Here is a 17,660-nt window from a genome sequence, read left to right as displayed (position 1 = left end):
CTTGTCTACTTTTCATTAACTTTATCAAAGTTCATTTAACATATGACAACATCCTATGCATCACTGTCATGATAACTTTGCAATGCATTAAATGCTAATCTAATTTGCAGAGGTATTTACATGCGATTCTCACATAACCATAAATTCTTACTTAATAGAAAAATTGTTAGACTAAACTATTAGAGTAGGTGCCATAGAGCTCAATTATTGTAGAATTGACTCTTTGTAAAAATGTTCATTGATCAATAAAAGGCATTTTTATTCTATATCATGTAAATCATAGCTATATGTGTTGATATATGTCCTTAGAATGGTAGAACTATGATGAGGGCATCAAGTGTTTCAAATCTTGATAGTGAGAACCTTATGAGCACATATGGTGGCCATTCTAGAAACATCTATAGCCCCAGTACTATTCTGACCAAGGACACAGATAATATGGTAAGGCTATCACAGTGTTGAATGACCCTGTCAAAAGGCAGTGATAGATCTCGCTTGTCAATGTTGTTGGGTGACAACCTAGTGCAACACATGGGTGCTAGCTATAGACAAGTTCACTAGACTGACCCACCAGAGTTCCATATAGATGGTAACCCCAATGTCTATGAAATAAATCCTCTAACGAATAGTGATGCATGTGATCCTTAGACTTGAGATCACTGGAGCGCCTTGTGCACCAATTGGTGTAGTTTGACACTAGCCCAACACAGTTCTATTCAAACTTGCCAATACGATAGTGATTAGTTGCATGAAGGAATGTATCAAGACTATTGTGGATCAACAAAGGATTCATCACTCTCGGGTCTGGGAGAAGTTATCTCATGACACAATTCAGTAAATGGCAATGACACTAAAACTGTGGCCATAGTAGGATTAAGTTGTTGCTCAATCTAAGTTAATATTCCGGTCATTGGTCTAGTAACTGAATACATACATATCAAGAGTAACTGAGGTTGAAACAATTTATATACCTCAGTCTCGATGAGATAATAGATGATGAAAAGATTAGATTGCACGGTAACCATATTGTTGACAGGTAGCTGCTTCGCTGAATCCAAATCTATCAGGTGGCCATGATGCCTTGCTAAAGGCCAATCTTGTTCTGTGTGTAGTGAGAAGATTAATTGGTGTTAATTGCCATACTAACACTATCGGTATGATGAGGAGCCTATGGGTCACACACATAGAAGATAATTTAAGAATCAATTTGTGCAAGGGACGTTTTCATCTTTCAGGGTGAAAGGGTATTTTGATAATCTCACAGTGCAATTAAAATTGCTGAGGTTGTTGCCTATATTTAATGTGATATTCAAATTAAATAAGTGAGATTATATTTAAATATATGTACACATATATTCAAATGGATTATTATTATTATTATTAAATGTTAATGTATTTCTATAAATACATTAATTGAGTATAATTGGAAATAATAATAATTAAAATTAAAATATCATGATTGGTAGGGTTTGGATATAGGGGTTGTTTGGGTTGAAGTCCAAGCCTATTCCTTGATGGAATAGGGTTTTATGTGCACTATATAAGTGCAAGGTTTTGTGAATTATATAAGTGAATTCATTCAATCCTTTTTCACTTGAAAGAAAAAGAAAACACATAGCCCTCTCAAGTCTCACGCCACCCTTGCTTTGTTGAATCAAAATTTCTTTGGTTCTTGATTTGGTTCTTGAAGCTAAAGAGGATCTACCAAATCCCACTTTAGCTCTTCGGGTTATCTTTGTGTGGGTTACTACTAGTTCGATTCTATTTTGAATCAGTAGCGAACCCAGCCAGAGACAAGTTTGAAGAGCCTCCAAACGTGCGTATGAACTCTAAACTTTACTCTGATCATTCATATTACTGTAGATTTTGATTTAACATATAAGCTGTATAATTTGTGCCCTGGTCTTGGTTTATTGGGAATGGTCTGTGCTTTAAAAGTTTTGTTTGCTGCCATGAGTTTGATCGTTTCCTAACAGTGGTATCAGAGCCTAGGGTACCAGATTTTACAGTTTAATGTATGGTTGATAACATGTTGCCTTGTTGAATCTATATAAAATCTGTCTTGAAAGAACGTTTTAAGAAATCAATATACTTGATTAACTTAATTTGTTAATGATCTGCAAGATTGGTGTATTGAGATATGGGTTTTTGTTGAGATCAAATGTTTAGATTGATTGCAAAATCTGATTGGCGTTTAGTTTGTTGCTGGTTGAACTAATCTGTTAGAGATCCGTGTACACTTGCCGTAGCAATATATCCCATCACCGCGACGACTGTCCTTAGTGCAATCGCTGAATTAATATCAATAGTCACCGCGGTGATATAACTCATCGCTGTGATTATCGTAGTCTAAGGTGCGCGTTGACAAAAATCAGCGCTCGCTACAGGGATCGCACATGGTGCATGTACGCGACAAAAATCAATGCACATCACAGCGATATAATCCATCACTGCAACGAGCGTACTTTCCAGTGCATAGGGGCCAATGTGAAAAGTTTGAAAAATTTCTGACCAAATTGTAGATCTGCAAATTGTCAGAGGGTAATTGATAATTCACCCACCTAATTCAAAAATTGATTATTTTTTAATGTATGCAACGTACTTGTTTGAATATTGCATGGTGCCTGGTACATGAGCCTTAAGACCTATGATGAATGTTTTAAAATATTTTTGGGTATGTATGGTTGCAATTTTTAAAATAGAGCCTGCATGTCCTTCCTTTCTTCCCCTTCTCGATGTACATTCTCTTCTCATCTTATTCCCCTCGAATATAAATCGAGGTTTCTAAATTTATTGATGTAAAATTAGTTTGAGATTAATTTTATTGTAAATTTAGTATGATATTTTTGTAATGTACTTGAAGACTGAGCAAAGGATGAGGCAATCATACTTGAAGACTGAAGATATTTATTATAAGACCCCCAGGTGACCCACTGATTCCTCTAGGCTCAAGGAAATTGATTTTTAGTTGGGCCATGTACCGGCACATTTATATTTTGTTTAGAATGCATGCTAAGGTCGAATGTTCAATAACATGCCAAACAATGTCATTCTAACAAAGATAATAATCTAGTGAGACATTAAAATAAAACCCTCAAATAAAGTATATTAAGTCATATGTATGCCTTCCATCATCATGGATTTAATCAAACCACTGTTTGTTGGAACCTTGTTTGCCAAAGCTAAGGGTACACTTCTACCAGTGGGAGGTTAAATTTCATTGAAGTTTTCCTTAATGGTAATAGGTCGACTTAAGATGGCAGTTTTGCTTGTTCACCATAGAGAAGGTTGATAAACATGTCATAGGCATAGTAGAGAAGTACACATGTTTTGTACATGGCGACATGTAGTGTCCACTCTACTAATACTGGGAATCATACTTAAGGATGATGGTTAGGCTGTTGGATTGTGTGATTGGCTTGTTGGATTGTTTTACATTTGAGGTTGGTAATGGGAGCTATAAACTGGTGTTGATTAAGTTTGTTGGCTACCTAATCAACCCATTTTGGCTTGTTCGCCACAGCGAAGGTTTAAAATGGGCCAGATGGGATCTCAATCCACTAGGAAAGCTAACAGGCTTTCCTAAGTTAATAGCAAGGGCTATTGACTTGAGTTAAATAGTGGAAGCGTTGTTTAATAAAAGACCACAATAAATGTTATTGAACATTATAATGACTTGTACTTTTCTGCAATTGTAGATTCACCAAAATAAGCATTATGAACCTGCGACCGATAATCGAGAAAGAATACAGGCTGGATGGATCCAATTTCTTGGACTAGCATCCTAATCTTCGGATTATACTAAAGTCTGAAAAGAAATTGTATATCCTTGATAAGCCATCCATGGCTAAGCCGGTCCTGATGCCACTCAGGAAGAAAAGGATACTTATCAAAAGTTCCTTAATGATGCTGATGGCGTTCAATGCTTGATGTTAGCATCAATGACACTTGAGTTGAAAAAGCAGCATGAGAGTATGGATGCTGCTGCCATTATTCTGCACCTCTTTTTGAAGGAAATGCTCGACATGAGAGGTACAAGGTGTCGAAAGAACTTTTTGGAAGTCTCATGACTAATGAAGCCAGAGTTAACCCTCATGTGCTCAAGATGATAGAGCACATAGAGACTTTGGGTTTTTGGTTAGATGTAGAATTACAAGTGGATTTAATTCTGCTATCCTTACCTGATTCTTTTGCACCGTTCATTATGAACTTCAACATGAACATGATGGTGAAACCTCTGTCAGAGCTTCTGAACATGCTGAGGGTGGCAGAGTAGGACATGAAAAAGTCAAAACCTATTTTACTGGTGGGTGCTGGTAAAGGAAAGGGTACGGCCAAGGCCAAACCCAAGTCCAAACCCAAAGGACAAGGTGCCCTTAAGCTTGAGAGTGGCATTAGGAAGGGCGGGAAAGTAATTTGCTTCTATTATGGCAAGCCTGGCCACTTTCCTTGCCAACAAGAAGAAGTCAAAGGCTTCAACTTCAGGTATGTTCATGATTAAGATTAACTTCTCTCCTTCAACATCTTGGGTCATTGACATAGAATGTGGTACTCACATTTGCACTAATGTGTAGGGACTAAGGCAGAGTAGATTGCTCGCCAAGGGAGAAGTGGACCTACGAGTTGGAAATGGAGCACATGTGGCTGTAGGAACTTATTGTTTATTTTTGCCTTCAAGTTTGTTGTTGGAACTTTATAACTGTTATTACGTACCTTTTATTTCTACAAATATTATTTTAGCATCCGCTTTGGATAATATAGGATATCATTTTGAGATTTCTAATGGATTGTTATCCTTTAGTTTGAATGGTATTCTTTTTGGAATTGCAAGGTTATATAACGGGTTATATATTCTTGATTTAAACAATAAGGATATTCTCAATGTTGAAACCAAGAGAGCTAAACATAGCAATCGAAACTAGACATATCTCTAGCATTGTAGATTGGGTGATGTTAATCAGACTCGCACTGTAAAACTTCGAAGGGATGGAGTTTTGGATCCTTTTGACTTCCAGTCATTTGAGGTATGCGAATCATGCCTTTTAGGCAAGATGACCAAGTCTCCTTTCGCAGGACAAGGTGAAAAGGCTACTAAACTGTTAGGCATCATCCATAGTGATGTATGTGGTCCATTAACAGTTGAAGCTAGAGGTGGATATTCATACTTCATCACATTTACTAATGATTTCAGCTGATGATTTCAGTAGATATGGTCATGTCTATCTTATGAGACATAAATATGCAGCCTTTGATAAATTCAAAGAATTCAGGAATGAAGTACATAATATGTTGGGCAAAAGTATTAAAGCTCTTTGGTCGGATCGAGGAGGTGAATACTTAAGCTCAAGGTTTTCTCAATACTGGAAAGAATGTGGGATATATCACAATTCACCCCTCTGTATACACCCTAACACAATGGAGTGTCAAAAAAGAGGAATAGGACCTTACTTGATATGGTTAGATCCATGATGATTTTTAGTGATCTACTTGCATCATTTTGGGGTTATGCCCTAGAGACTGTAACTCACGTTTTGAACCGTGTGTTGTCAAAGTTTGTGGATAAGACTTCGCTTGAATTATGGAATGGGCGAAACCCAACTTGTCTTATCTAAGGATTTGGGGTTCTGAAGCTTATGTCAAGAACTTGAATTCGAACAAGCTGGGCTCAAAATCTTGTAAATGTATATTTGTGGGGTATTTGAAAGAGACCAAAGGATACTATTTCTACCACCCAAAAGAGCACAAAATTTTTGTCGCTCGTACTGGTGTCTTCCTAGAAAAGGATTTTTTTTCTAAGAAGTTCTAGTGGGAGAAAAGTAGAACTCGATGAAGTTCTAATACCACAAGATACATTAGACGAAGGATGGGAATATGTGCCATAAGAGGTGGTTGAACATCGCGAGGAGGTTACTCCACAATTTGTGGATCAAAGTGAATCACCTCACGTAGCACAAGAGTTACGTAGATATAGGAGAGTAAGCCGTGAGCCCGAGATGTAACACCTACTGAAAACTAGTACAATGCATGCAATTAACAATGGAAAATTTGGCCCAAAAAGTTTCTTTTCATTACAATTCACATGTCTTTTATACACAAAAGTTACTGTTTACAAAAGTGCATTTCAAAAGACAAAATAGGGGAACAGTGTAGCTATTCCTCCTCGCGCGCCGACGCCCCTCCAACCGCATCAACACCTAGAACCTGCATCCACAAAGGAAAATAACGGGGTGAGCACAAATAATGCTCAGTAAGTAAAACTCTCTAACTGTCTGTCCCCGTGTGTGACTCTTAATTCTTTCCTTTTCTAATTCTGTTTCTATTTCTGTTTCTATAACATCATGGCCTCATCTTACCGGAGGTACGGCCGAATGGCGTTCACACAGCACCATCTCACTCTCTATGGCTATCGGGTGGAATTCACACAGTACCAACCCGTTCTTAGTGACTACCGAGTGAGGATCACAAAGCACCAACTCGGTTCCTCCTAACTATCGGGTGGAGATCACCTAGCACCTACCCGTTCCTCATGAATTTTGGGTAACGATCACCAAGCATTTACCCGTCTCTAGTCACTATCGGGTGATGATCACAAAGCATCAACCCGCTTCTACTAGCCATTGGATGATGATCACAAAGCATCAACCTACATATCTCTTAACTAATCGGGTAGTGGTCACAAAGCATCTACCCATTCCTATTACTCATTGGGTGACGATCACTAAGCATCGACCCATCTCTAAGGGCCATTCGGATGATGATCACAAAGCATCAATCCGATTCCCATAACGGTCGGGTGATGATCACAAAGCATCATCCCAACTATACTACTCTTCTAACTCATTCTATTGTAGCATTTTTCAATGCTCTCTACCCTTAGAGTAATTTTACCCACTAAGCTCTCTACTCATAGGGTATTTCTATACACAAAGTTTCCTACTCTTTCTTAGGTCACTTGTCAATGCATATAACAATGCACATGGATGATTCATCTCTACTAATGCACTTGTGAAATGCCAACATGCAATGTTGCAAGAATTAAGGTTCATTACTCACACTCAATTCTCTATTAGACATTTCATCAAACAACTCATGTGCACTATAAAACTCTATCATAGCCATGAATCTAAAACTTTTCCTAACCATCCAAAATGGGGAAAAACCCCTTCACAAAGCCATAAAAACCTGTCAAATAAAACACTTCCAAAAAGGGTTCCATAACACCCCTTCAATTCCATCTCAACTACCTTGCCAAACCAACAACCCATTTCTCATATTTGCAAAGTAATAACATTCACAAAGCATAGAAATTTCTATTTAATCCTTCATACATGCCATATTACATGTATATCACATACATACATCAAATCTATCAAAACCCTAATCAAGAAATTTCATAAATCTCAACTTGGGTTGGGTTTTACTTACTTGCTATGGAGAGACTTCACCAAATCTTCTTTCCACTTGGTTTTCTTGACTATTCTCTCTACTCTTAACCAAAAGAATGAAAACCCTCAAAAACCAAAATGAACTAAAATCTACAAATCACACAACTTAAGGAGAAATCCTTACCTTAGGAAGCCTTAGGTTGTTTTCTATACCCCAAATCACTTCAAAATCCCTTGGAAATCCTTGATCAAAAGAAAAGAGAAGTTGAGAGGAGAAGAATGAAGGGTTGCGTTTTTGGAGAAGAAGAATGAGGGTTTCTTTGATTCTAATTCCTTTTAATGAAATATAAACACAATCATTCCCATTTTGCCCTTACTCTTCTTTGGGAATTCCATCTATATCCTTTGATTCATTACAAACTCACCCCCATATCAACACATTCTCCATGAAAAATCCTTACAATTAACTCCCCACTTTTCCTGCTAATTAGGGGTAGAAAGGTCAAATTGTCCTTAGGGAAGAAAATGTCTAAAACTCAACCAACATGAAAATCGGCCCGTCGCCGCGGCGAAGAAACCTTTGTCGCCGCGGCGAAACTGTCCAGAGAGTTTCACCCTTGGTTCAACCCATCTTCGCCGCGGCGAAGATTCTTCTTCGCCCCGGCGAAGCTTGGTACACTCAAATTCTTCTATTTTCAACCAAAATTCAGGGCAACATTCAACATGACATTCAATCAAACAATAATAACAAAAACCAACTCGATTAAGGGCGAAAGAGGAAACAATAACAACGTACCTCAAGCGGGGCGTTACACGAGAGATACGGTTATCTCGTGACTCAACATGGTGATGTACTGGTCTACCAAGTCAATGAACCTAGAACCTACAAAAATGCTATATCGGATCTAGATTCTGTTAAATGGCTGGAAGCCATGAAATCTAAAATGGACTCCATGTACCAGAACCAAGTGTGGTCTTTGGTAGATCCACCTGAATGAGTAAAACCCATGGGCTGTAAATAGGTCTTCAAGAAGAAGACTAGCATGGATGGCAAGATGCATAATATAAGGTACGACTGGTTGCCAAAGGTCTCAAATAAATTCATGGTATTGACTATGAAGAAACCTTTTCGCTAGTTGCCATGATTAAATCCATCCAGATTATGCTTGCGATTGCTGCATATCATGACTATGAGATTTGGCAAATGGATGTCAAAACAGCTTTCCTAAACAGAAACCTTGAAGAGGATGTGTATATGACACAACCTAATGGTTTCTTTCTTGATGGACAAGCTGACAAGGTATGCAAGTTGTAGAGGTCCATTTATGAACTCAAGCAAGCTTTAAGGAGCTGGAACATTCATTTTGATGAAGCCGAAAATATTTCAGTTTCATCAAGAACGAAGATAAGCCCTGTGTTTACAAGAAAGTTAGTGGGAGCGTAGTGGCATTCCTAGTGTTGTATGTCGATGACATACTTTTGCTTGGGAATGACATACATAACTTGTAGTCAGTAAAGACTTGGTTATCCAAGTGCTTTCTATGAAAGACTTAAGAGAAGTAGCCTACATCCTTAGAATAAAGATCTATCTTGATAGATCAAGTAGGTTGCTTGGCCTAAGTTCCAGTACATACATTGATAGGGTACTGAAAAGATTCTATATGGAAGAATCCAAGAAATTCCAATGTCACATGGCATTTATCTCTCTAGGTATATGTGTCCTAAAACACAAGATGAAAGAGATAAGATGAAAAGGATCCCATATGCATCAACAATTGGATCCATCTTGTATGCCATGTTATGTACTCGGATTGATGTCTCATGTGCTTTGAGCACTTGTAGCAGATATCAATCGAATCCAGGTGAGCGTCACTAGATGGCTACCAAGAACGTTCTTAAGTACTTGAAGAGGACTAAGGATATGTTCTTGGTTTATGGAAGGGAAGATGAGCTCACTGTACAAGGATACAGTGATGCTAGTTTCCAAACGGACAAATATGATTATCGTTTGCAATCCAGGTTTGTATTTTGTCTCAATGGGGGTGCAGTGAGGTGGAAGAGCTCCAAGCAAAGCACTGTAGCAAATTCTACAATGGAGGCTAAGTATATTGCATTATCCGATATGGCCAAGTAGGCAGTAGGGATTAAGAAGTTTGTCACCAAACTTGGTGTGGTTTCCACGATTGTTCATCCAATAGATGTATATTGTGATAAAAATGGAGCAATAGCTCAAGCTAAGGAGCCATGGTCTCACCAAAAGTCCTGACACATACTTAGATGATCCCATCTCATCAAAGAAATAGTTGAGAGGAAAGATGTACAGATTAGTAAAGTGCATACTGACGATAATCTTGCAAATCCACTGACAAAGCCTTTGTCGCAGCAGAAGCATGAACAACACTTGAGGTCATTTGGTATTAAATAATGAATGATTGGCTATAGTGCAAGTGGGCGATTGTTAGAGTAGGTACCCTAGAGCCAATCAATTATTGTAGAATTGACTCTTTGTAATAATGTTCATTGATCAATAAAAAGCTTTTTTATTCTATATCATGTAAATCATATCTATATGTATTGATGTATGTCCTTAAAATGGTAGAACCGTGACGAGGGTATCAAGTGTTTCAAATCTTGATAGAGAGAACTCTATGAGCACATATGGTGGCCATTCTAGAAACATTCGTAGCCCCAATATTATTCTAACCAAGGACACAAATAATACGGTAAGGCTGTCATAGTGTTGAACGACCCTGTAGAAAGGCAGTGACAGATCTCACTTGTCAACTTGTCAAGGTTGTTGGGTGACAACCTAGTGCAACACATAGGTGCTTGCTATAAGCAATTTCATTGGACTAACCCACCTGAGGATTCCATATAGATGGTAACCCCAGTGTCTATGGAATAAATCCTCTAACGAATAGTGGTGCATGTGATCCTTAGACTTGAGATCATCGGAGCACCTTGTGTATCGATTGGTGTAGTTTGACAGTAGCCCAACGCAGGTTTATTCAGAGCTGTCAATACGGTAGTGATTGGCTACATCGAGAAGTGTATCAAGACTATGGTTCATCAACAGAGGATTCATCACTTTCGGGTACGGGAGAAGTTATCTTATGGCGTAATTTAGTAAATGGCATTGACACTAAAACTATGGCCACAGTGGGACTGAGTTGTTGCTCAATCTAAGTTATTATTCCGATCATTGGTCCAGTAATTGAATACATACATATTGAGAGTAACTGAAGTTGACACTATTTCTGTACCTCAGGCTCGATGAGATAATAGATGATGAAAGGATTAGATTGCACAGTAACCATATCGTTGATAGGTAGCTGTTTCGTTGAATTCGAATCTATCAAGTGGCCATGATACCTTGCTGGAGGCCAATCTTGGTTTGTGTGTAGTGAGAAGATTAATTGGTGTTAATCGCCATACTATACACTACCGATATGATGAGGAGCCTACGGGTCACACACATAGAAGATAATTTAAGAATCAATTTGTGCAAGGGACGTTTTCATCTTTTAGGGTGAAAGGGTATTTTGATAATCTCACAGTGCAATTAAAATTGTTGAGGTTGTTGCCTATATTTAATATGATATTCAAATTAAATAAGTGAGATTATATTTAAATATATGTACACATATATTCAAATGGATTATTATTATTATTATTAAATGTTAATGTATTTCTATAAATACATTAATTGAGTATAATTGGAAATAATAATAATTATAATTAAAATATCATGATTGGTAGGGTTTGGATATAGGGGTTGTTTGGGTTGAAGCCCTAGCCTATTCCTTGATGGAATAGGGTTTTATGTGCACTATATAAGTGCAATGTTTTGTGAATTAAATAAGTGAATTCATTCAATCATTTTTCACTTGAAAGAAAAAGAAAAACACACAGCCCTCTCAAGTCTCAAGCCACCCTTGCTTTGTTGAATCAAAATTTCTTTGGTTCTTGATTTGGTTCTTGAAGCTAAAGAGGATCTACCAAATCCCTCTTTAGCTCTTCGGTTTATCTTTGTGTGGATTACCACTGGTTTGATGCTATTTTGAATCGATAGCGAACCCAACCAGAGACAAGTTTGAAGAGCCTCCAAACGTGCATATGAACTCTAAACTTTACTCTGATCATTCATATTATTGTAGATTTTGATTTAACATATAAACTGTATAATTTGTGCCCTGATCTTGGTTTATTGGGAACGATCTGTGCTTTAAAATTTTTGTTATCATTACATCATCCTATGCATCACTGTCATGATAACTTTGCCAAGCATTAAATGTTAATCTAATATGCAGAGGTATTTACATGCTCTTCTGACAGAGCCATACATTTCTACTTAATGCAAAATTTGTTAGACTAAACATCCCTGCAAGTTAGCTGAACCACTGGTAGTTGACTAACTCTAACACTTTCTAGATTGGCTCTGAATCATCAATCTCATTCAAGCAGGTGACATAATGTTTTTGATCGCATGCTTATTTGTTGCATGGACTCCTTCTTGCACTGCTTCCAGGTCGCATTACCTCCTGGTTACTTCTTTCAGATCGTATGCTCATTACGATGCATGTTCTTGAGATCATTACTGATCACATCTACTTCAGCTATCATCCTTCTTATCTTGCATATTTGATTGCAAGCTTTAGATCGCGTAGCCTTCAAATCACTTCTTCATGTTTCCAGCAAGATATCACTTACTTCAACACTCCTCCTTGATATCTTTGCTGGAAACTCCAAGTCTAAATTAGAGCTCTTCAAACTTGGCTTTGCCTAAACCTTAGTCAAGATATTTGTTACGTGTTCTTCAAATAAACAATGAACGATCTTCACTTCTTTTTTCTCCTCAACTTCTCGAACAACATGATACTTGATCTTGATATGCTTTGATCGGCCATGAAACACCAGATTCTTGGCCATTGTAATAGCAGACTAGTTGTCACAGTGGGTCGTTGTAGGCTCACATTGTTCTAGCTTAATATCCTTTAGGATCTTCCTTAGCCAGATCATTTGATTCACTGCAGCAGTTGTAGCGATGTATTCTGCTTCTACAGTTGATTGAGCCACGGTCTCTTGCTTCTTGGACAACAAAATAAATGCTCCTTTGTTTAAGAAAAACACATACCTCGATGTGCTTTTCATGTCATCAACTGATCTTGCCCAATTGCTATATGTATCTCTGACCAAGTCAAAGTCTTCAAACCATTTATACCAAATCGCGAGGTCCGCACTTCCTCTAACATATCTGAGTACTCTCTTCTCCGCCTTGAAATGAGCTTCACTGGGTGTGATCGTAAATCTTGAAAATAGACCGATCATGAACATTATATCTAGTTTGGTCGCTATCAAATATAGTTAACATCCGATTGGGCTTTTGTATCTACTTTCATTGACCTTGCGACCTCTATCTTCTTTGCACAACTTTTCAATTTGAACCAATGGTGTGCTCACTGAATTACAACTCTCCATGCTAAACTTCTTCAAGATCTCATTTGCATATTTTCTTTAGCAGACAAATATGCCATTCAGAGATTGGTGTATTTACATCCAAGGAAGATAGTCATCTTTCCCAAGTCTGTGATCTCAAACTCCTTATACATTGCTCTCTTGAACTGGTCCACTCGATCTGGGTTGTTTCCAGTTACCAGCAAATCATTGACATACATGGAGACTATAATGAGATCACCATCTATCTTTTTCACATAGAGAGTGTGTTCATTAGGACTTTGTGTATAATCGAGGCTGTATAAGTACTCATTAACTCGGCCATACTAAGCTCAAGGAGCCTGCTTCAAACCATATAAAGCCTTATGTAATAGATAGACTTTGTCATCGCCCTCTTCATTTGTAGAGCCCTTTGGTTGCTCCACATATATTTCTTCATCCAAGTAGCCATTCAAAAAGGCTGACTTGACATCAAGCTGGTATATCTTCCACTCGAACTAAGCTACTAGAGCGATGAGGAATATGATCGTGTCATGTCTAGCAACTGGAGCAAATGTATCTGAGTAGTCTACTCCATATTAGTGAGCATAGCCCTTGGCTACAAGTTGAGCTTTTTATTAGTTGATCATACCATTAGGATTCAGTTTGTCTTGAAGATCCATTTCACTTGAAGGATCTTTCGATCTGATGGTCTCTTAACCAACTTCTAGGTTTCATTTTTGTCAATCATATTTAGCTCCTCATTTATTTATGCTCTCCATTCTTTTGATTTTGTAGCTTCATCATAGCTCATAGGCTCCAATATGGCAACATTACACCTCTCATATACTTTAGCTAAAGGCCCGATCCCTCTAGCTGACAGCTCTTCATCATCAGCATATGATTCTACCTCGGCTTCATTCTAGTCGTTAGCAACCTTTATTTGTTGGGGCCTTGTTCTTCTTCGACCCATTTCTCTTCCTAATTCCAAACCGATAGCTCATCAACTCTTACATCTCTTGTGATCAAAATATTGTTTGTCTTTGTATATTGAAGACTCTATAGGCCTTTGATTGGGTGCTATAGCCAATAAAGATTCCAACTTTAGCTTTCTCATCAAGCTTGCTTCTTTTGATCACTAGAAGATGGACTTTGAGGTCATCCACACTTGGCTTAACCCCATACCAAACTTCAAATGGAGTTTGGTCATTTAGAGCCTTTGTCAGTAGTCTATTCAGCAAATAGACTCCTGTATTGACCATTTCTGCCCAAAATGACTTTGGGAGCTTTTTCTCTATGATCATGCTTATGGCCATCCCCATGACGTTCTTTTTTTCCTCTCACTCACTTTATTCTACTGTGAAGTGTAAGGACTACTGAACTGTTGCTTGATTCCAGCTCTTCTATATATCTCTTCAAACTAGGTTGAAGTATATTCTATTCCATTATCGTTGCATGCAAACAGACTTTATGGTCAAACCAGTTTGGTTCTTGACCAAAAGCTTGAACTTCTTGAACACATTGTGTAATGCCCACATTGAGGTACATAACTTAGTTATGCTTTAAGACCCTTAGTTTTACTTGTTTCAAAGTGAAAGATTGAAAAATTAGAATTTGCAGATTTCGCCACGGCCAAGGAGTTTTGTTGTCGTGGCCTTGAGAAAATTCTAGAAAACTTCCTTAAGGGCAAAATGGTCATTCCACCCGGAATTAGTTGAAAATGTTAGGACTGAAAAGTGGTAGAATTTCATGGAGAATGCAATGAAAATGAGGGTATTATTATAATTGACTAAAGGACAAAGATGGAATTTCATAAAAAGTACAAGGGCAAAATGGGAAAGCATAAGTAATAAATGAGATATTACGGGTTCAAGAATGAAAACCCTACCATTCTCTACCTGTATCACCTCCTCTCTACTACTATTCTTATAATACATACTACGTAAATTATAGATATACATAGCGTATGAAAGATAGTGGGCTAAAATTTTTCTTTACTCATAAAATATAATTCTTGATAAATACAAAAGACTATGTATTAAAAACTTTCTACTTAATACAAAACATCATAGTTGGTGGACAGTGGTGCCAATACTCTCTGCTCCTCGACGTCCATCTGACCGCTGCTCCTATTTCCTGCAAAACAGGGAAGAACAACGGGGTGAGCACAACAATGCTCAGTAAGTAAATCCTCTACTACTTGGCCCCGCAACTCATTCTTTGGTTCTTTCCTTACTCTATCGTTCTTCTACTTCTAATTCTCACTGTTTTTCTCTTTCTTTCTAATACTTTTATTCTCCTTTAACTCTGTTTTGCTATTTTTATTCTTTCTTTCTCTCTGTTCTTCTTCCCTTATTCATACTCACCATGAAGGAAAATCATGGTTCTCTCTCTTATTCTCGTCATACTCTCACTAACCATGGAAGAAATCATGATGTATGCATGTATGAGATGTACATGCAACTAATGCAAAAGAACTGCATGTTTCTTTCTTCTACTCTCTATTCTTACTAGCTCAAACTCTCTCATTCTTTCTCATACTCTCTCTCTTTCTATCTCATTCTTTCTCAATCTTTCTCATTCTTTAATTCTCTCTATTATCTCATTCTCATTTCTCATAATTCATTTCCACTAACTCGCTCTTTGAATGTCACGGCCCCGTCTTACCGGAGGCACGGCCGGGACTTCTCTCGCTCTACGTGACTTCTACTGATTCTCTTTCTGTCTTTCTTTCTCATAATTCTTTTCTGTTCACTTTCTGTTGTAGGTCACGGCCTCATCTTACTGAAGGCACGGCTGGGTACTCATCCCACTCTTCGTAACCCTGCTCATTGTCTCTCTTTATTCTTTCTCATGTTTGCTCATTCTTCCTCACTTGCATGTCACGACCTCATCTTACCAGAGGCATGGCTGGGTGGAGATCACAAAGCACCAACCCACTCTTCGTGACTTCTACTCATTCTCTGTCGATCGGACTCGGTCAGGCATGGATTCAGAACCCTTGGCCACATGAGTATATTCTCTCTCTCTCTCTCTGAATGTCACGGCCCCCTCTTATCGGAGGCACAGCTGGAACCTCATGTTTCACTCTTCGTGATGGTCACGGCCCCATCTAACCGGAGGCACGGCTGAGGATCACAAAATACCCACTCTCGTGACTTTACTCATCACTCACGGGTTCCCCATCGAACAACCTACTCTATTCTCTTCGGTAGCACTTTTCTCCCTTTTATTCGCTAGTGCTCAATCTCTCATTCTCTTTACTATTAGAGTGTTCTCATTCTCTTTACTCTTAGAGTTTCTATTCTCAACATTCTCTACTCTTTCTCACTCAAACTATTACTCATAGGATAGCTTATACTCAAAATTCTCTACTACTCAAAATTCTCTACTCTTGCTCAAGCTAATATTCATCTCTTCCTCAAGCTAACTCATAGTATAGCTTAACTCTTAGAATCGTCTATTGAAAAAGTTCTCTACTTTTTCTTAAGCTACTTCTCCATGCACAATTAATGCACATAGATGGCTCATGCTTAATAATGCACTTAGGAAGTGCCAATATGCAATGTTGCATCAAAGACAGTCGTTCTGCACAGGCCACACTCAAAAAGACATAACTTGAGTTATACACATCGGATTGCTACAATTTTTGTCTCGTTTTAAATATTAGAGACAGGGCTATAACTTTTATATTTTGGTCTAAACCCAGTTCAATCCGTAAGATGCCTAAAAATCGCTCAGAAAGTCACGGCTGTGACAGGGTAGTTTGGTAACATGTTTTCACTTAGGCATTTCATCAAGCAACTCATGTGCATACAAAAACTCTTCTCTAACGACAACTCTCCTTCTCTTTTTAACCATCCAAAATGGGAGGAAACTCCCTTCTATGGACATGGTTCCTATCGTAGAAGAAAACTCCCAAAATATCTACTCAATCTCCTCAAACTTCATCTCAAACTCATCATACATTAACACTTCCCATAAAGAGAGCATATCCAATAACACAACATAAATACTCTTCTCAACTCAATTTCTCAACAAGTAGACATATATCTCTACTCAATTTCTCAACAAGCATCATATATACATGCATAAATAAATCTCTACTCAAGAATTTCTTAAACTTTAGCTTGAGTTGGATTTACTTACCTCATACTTGAGTAGTCTTCACTAAAACTCTCTACGCTTGTTGAACCTTAACTTTCCCTTATTTCCTCTTCTTGTTTAGGATCAATTCTTTGTCAAATCCCAACTCAAAACTCTCAAAAATCCCTTGGAAGATTGAGTGAGGAATTGAGAGAAAATGAGAGATGAAGAGGCGGTGGAAATGGGTGAAATGAAGGGGTTTAGAGAACTAAACTCTTATTAGCTCATATAATAAACACTCTTTCCCATTTTGCCCCTACTCTTTCTTGAAAATTCCACCTTTATCCTTTGATTCATTACACTCACACCCCACACTAACCTATTCTCCATGAAATTTCCTTGCATTTTACTCCCCACTTTTCCTGCTAATTAGGGGTAGAATGGTCATTTTTCCCTTAAGAAAGAATTCTCTAGAAACTCAAACAAAAACTCAGCCGGCCCTTCGCCACGGCAAAGGATTCTCTGTCGCCCCGACGAAGAATTACAGAACCAACATCGCCATATACAAAGCCAACGTCACCGCGGCGAAGACTGCAACTCCAAAATTCGCTAAGTCTTGATCAATTCCAGGGTAAACACTCAACCAAACCCAAAACATAAACTCAACCAAGGGCCAACCAAACAACATGAACAATATACAAACTCATTTAGGGGTAATTCAGTAACCCTTTAGGCCATACCATAAACAATGGCTAT

Source organism: Pistacia vera, unplaced genomic scaffold (assembly GCF_008641045.1).
Source record: "Pistacia vera cultivar Batoury unplaced genomic scaffold, PisVer_v2 Contig534, whole genome shotgun sequence".
NCBI lineage: Eukaryota > Viridiplantae > Streptophyta > Magnoliopsida > Sapindales > Anacardiaceae > Pistacia > Pistacia vera.
This window is presented reverse-complemented; position numbering follows the sequence as displayed.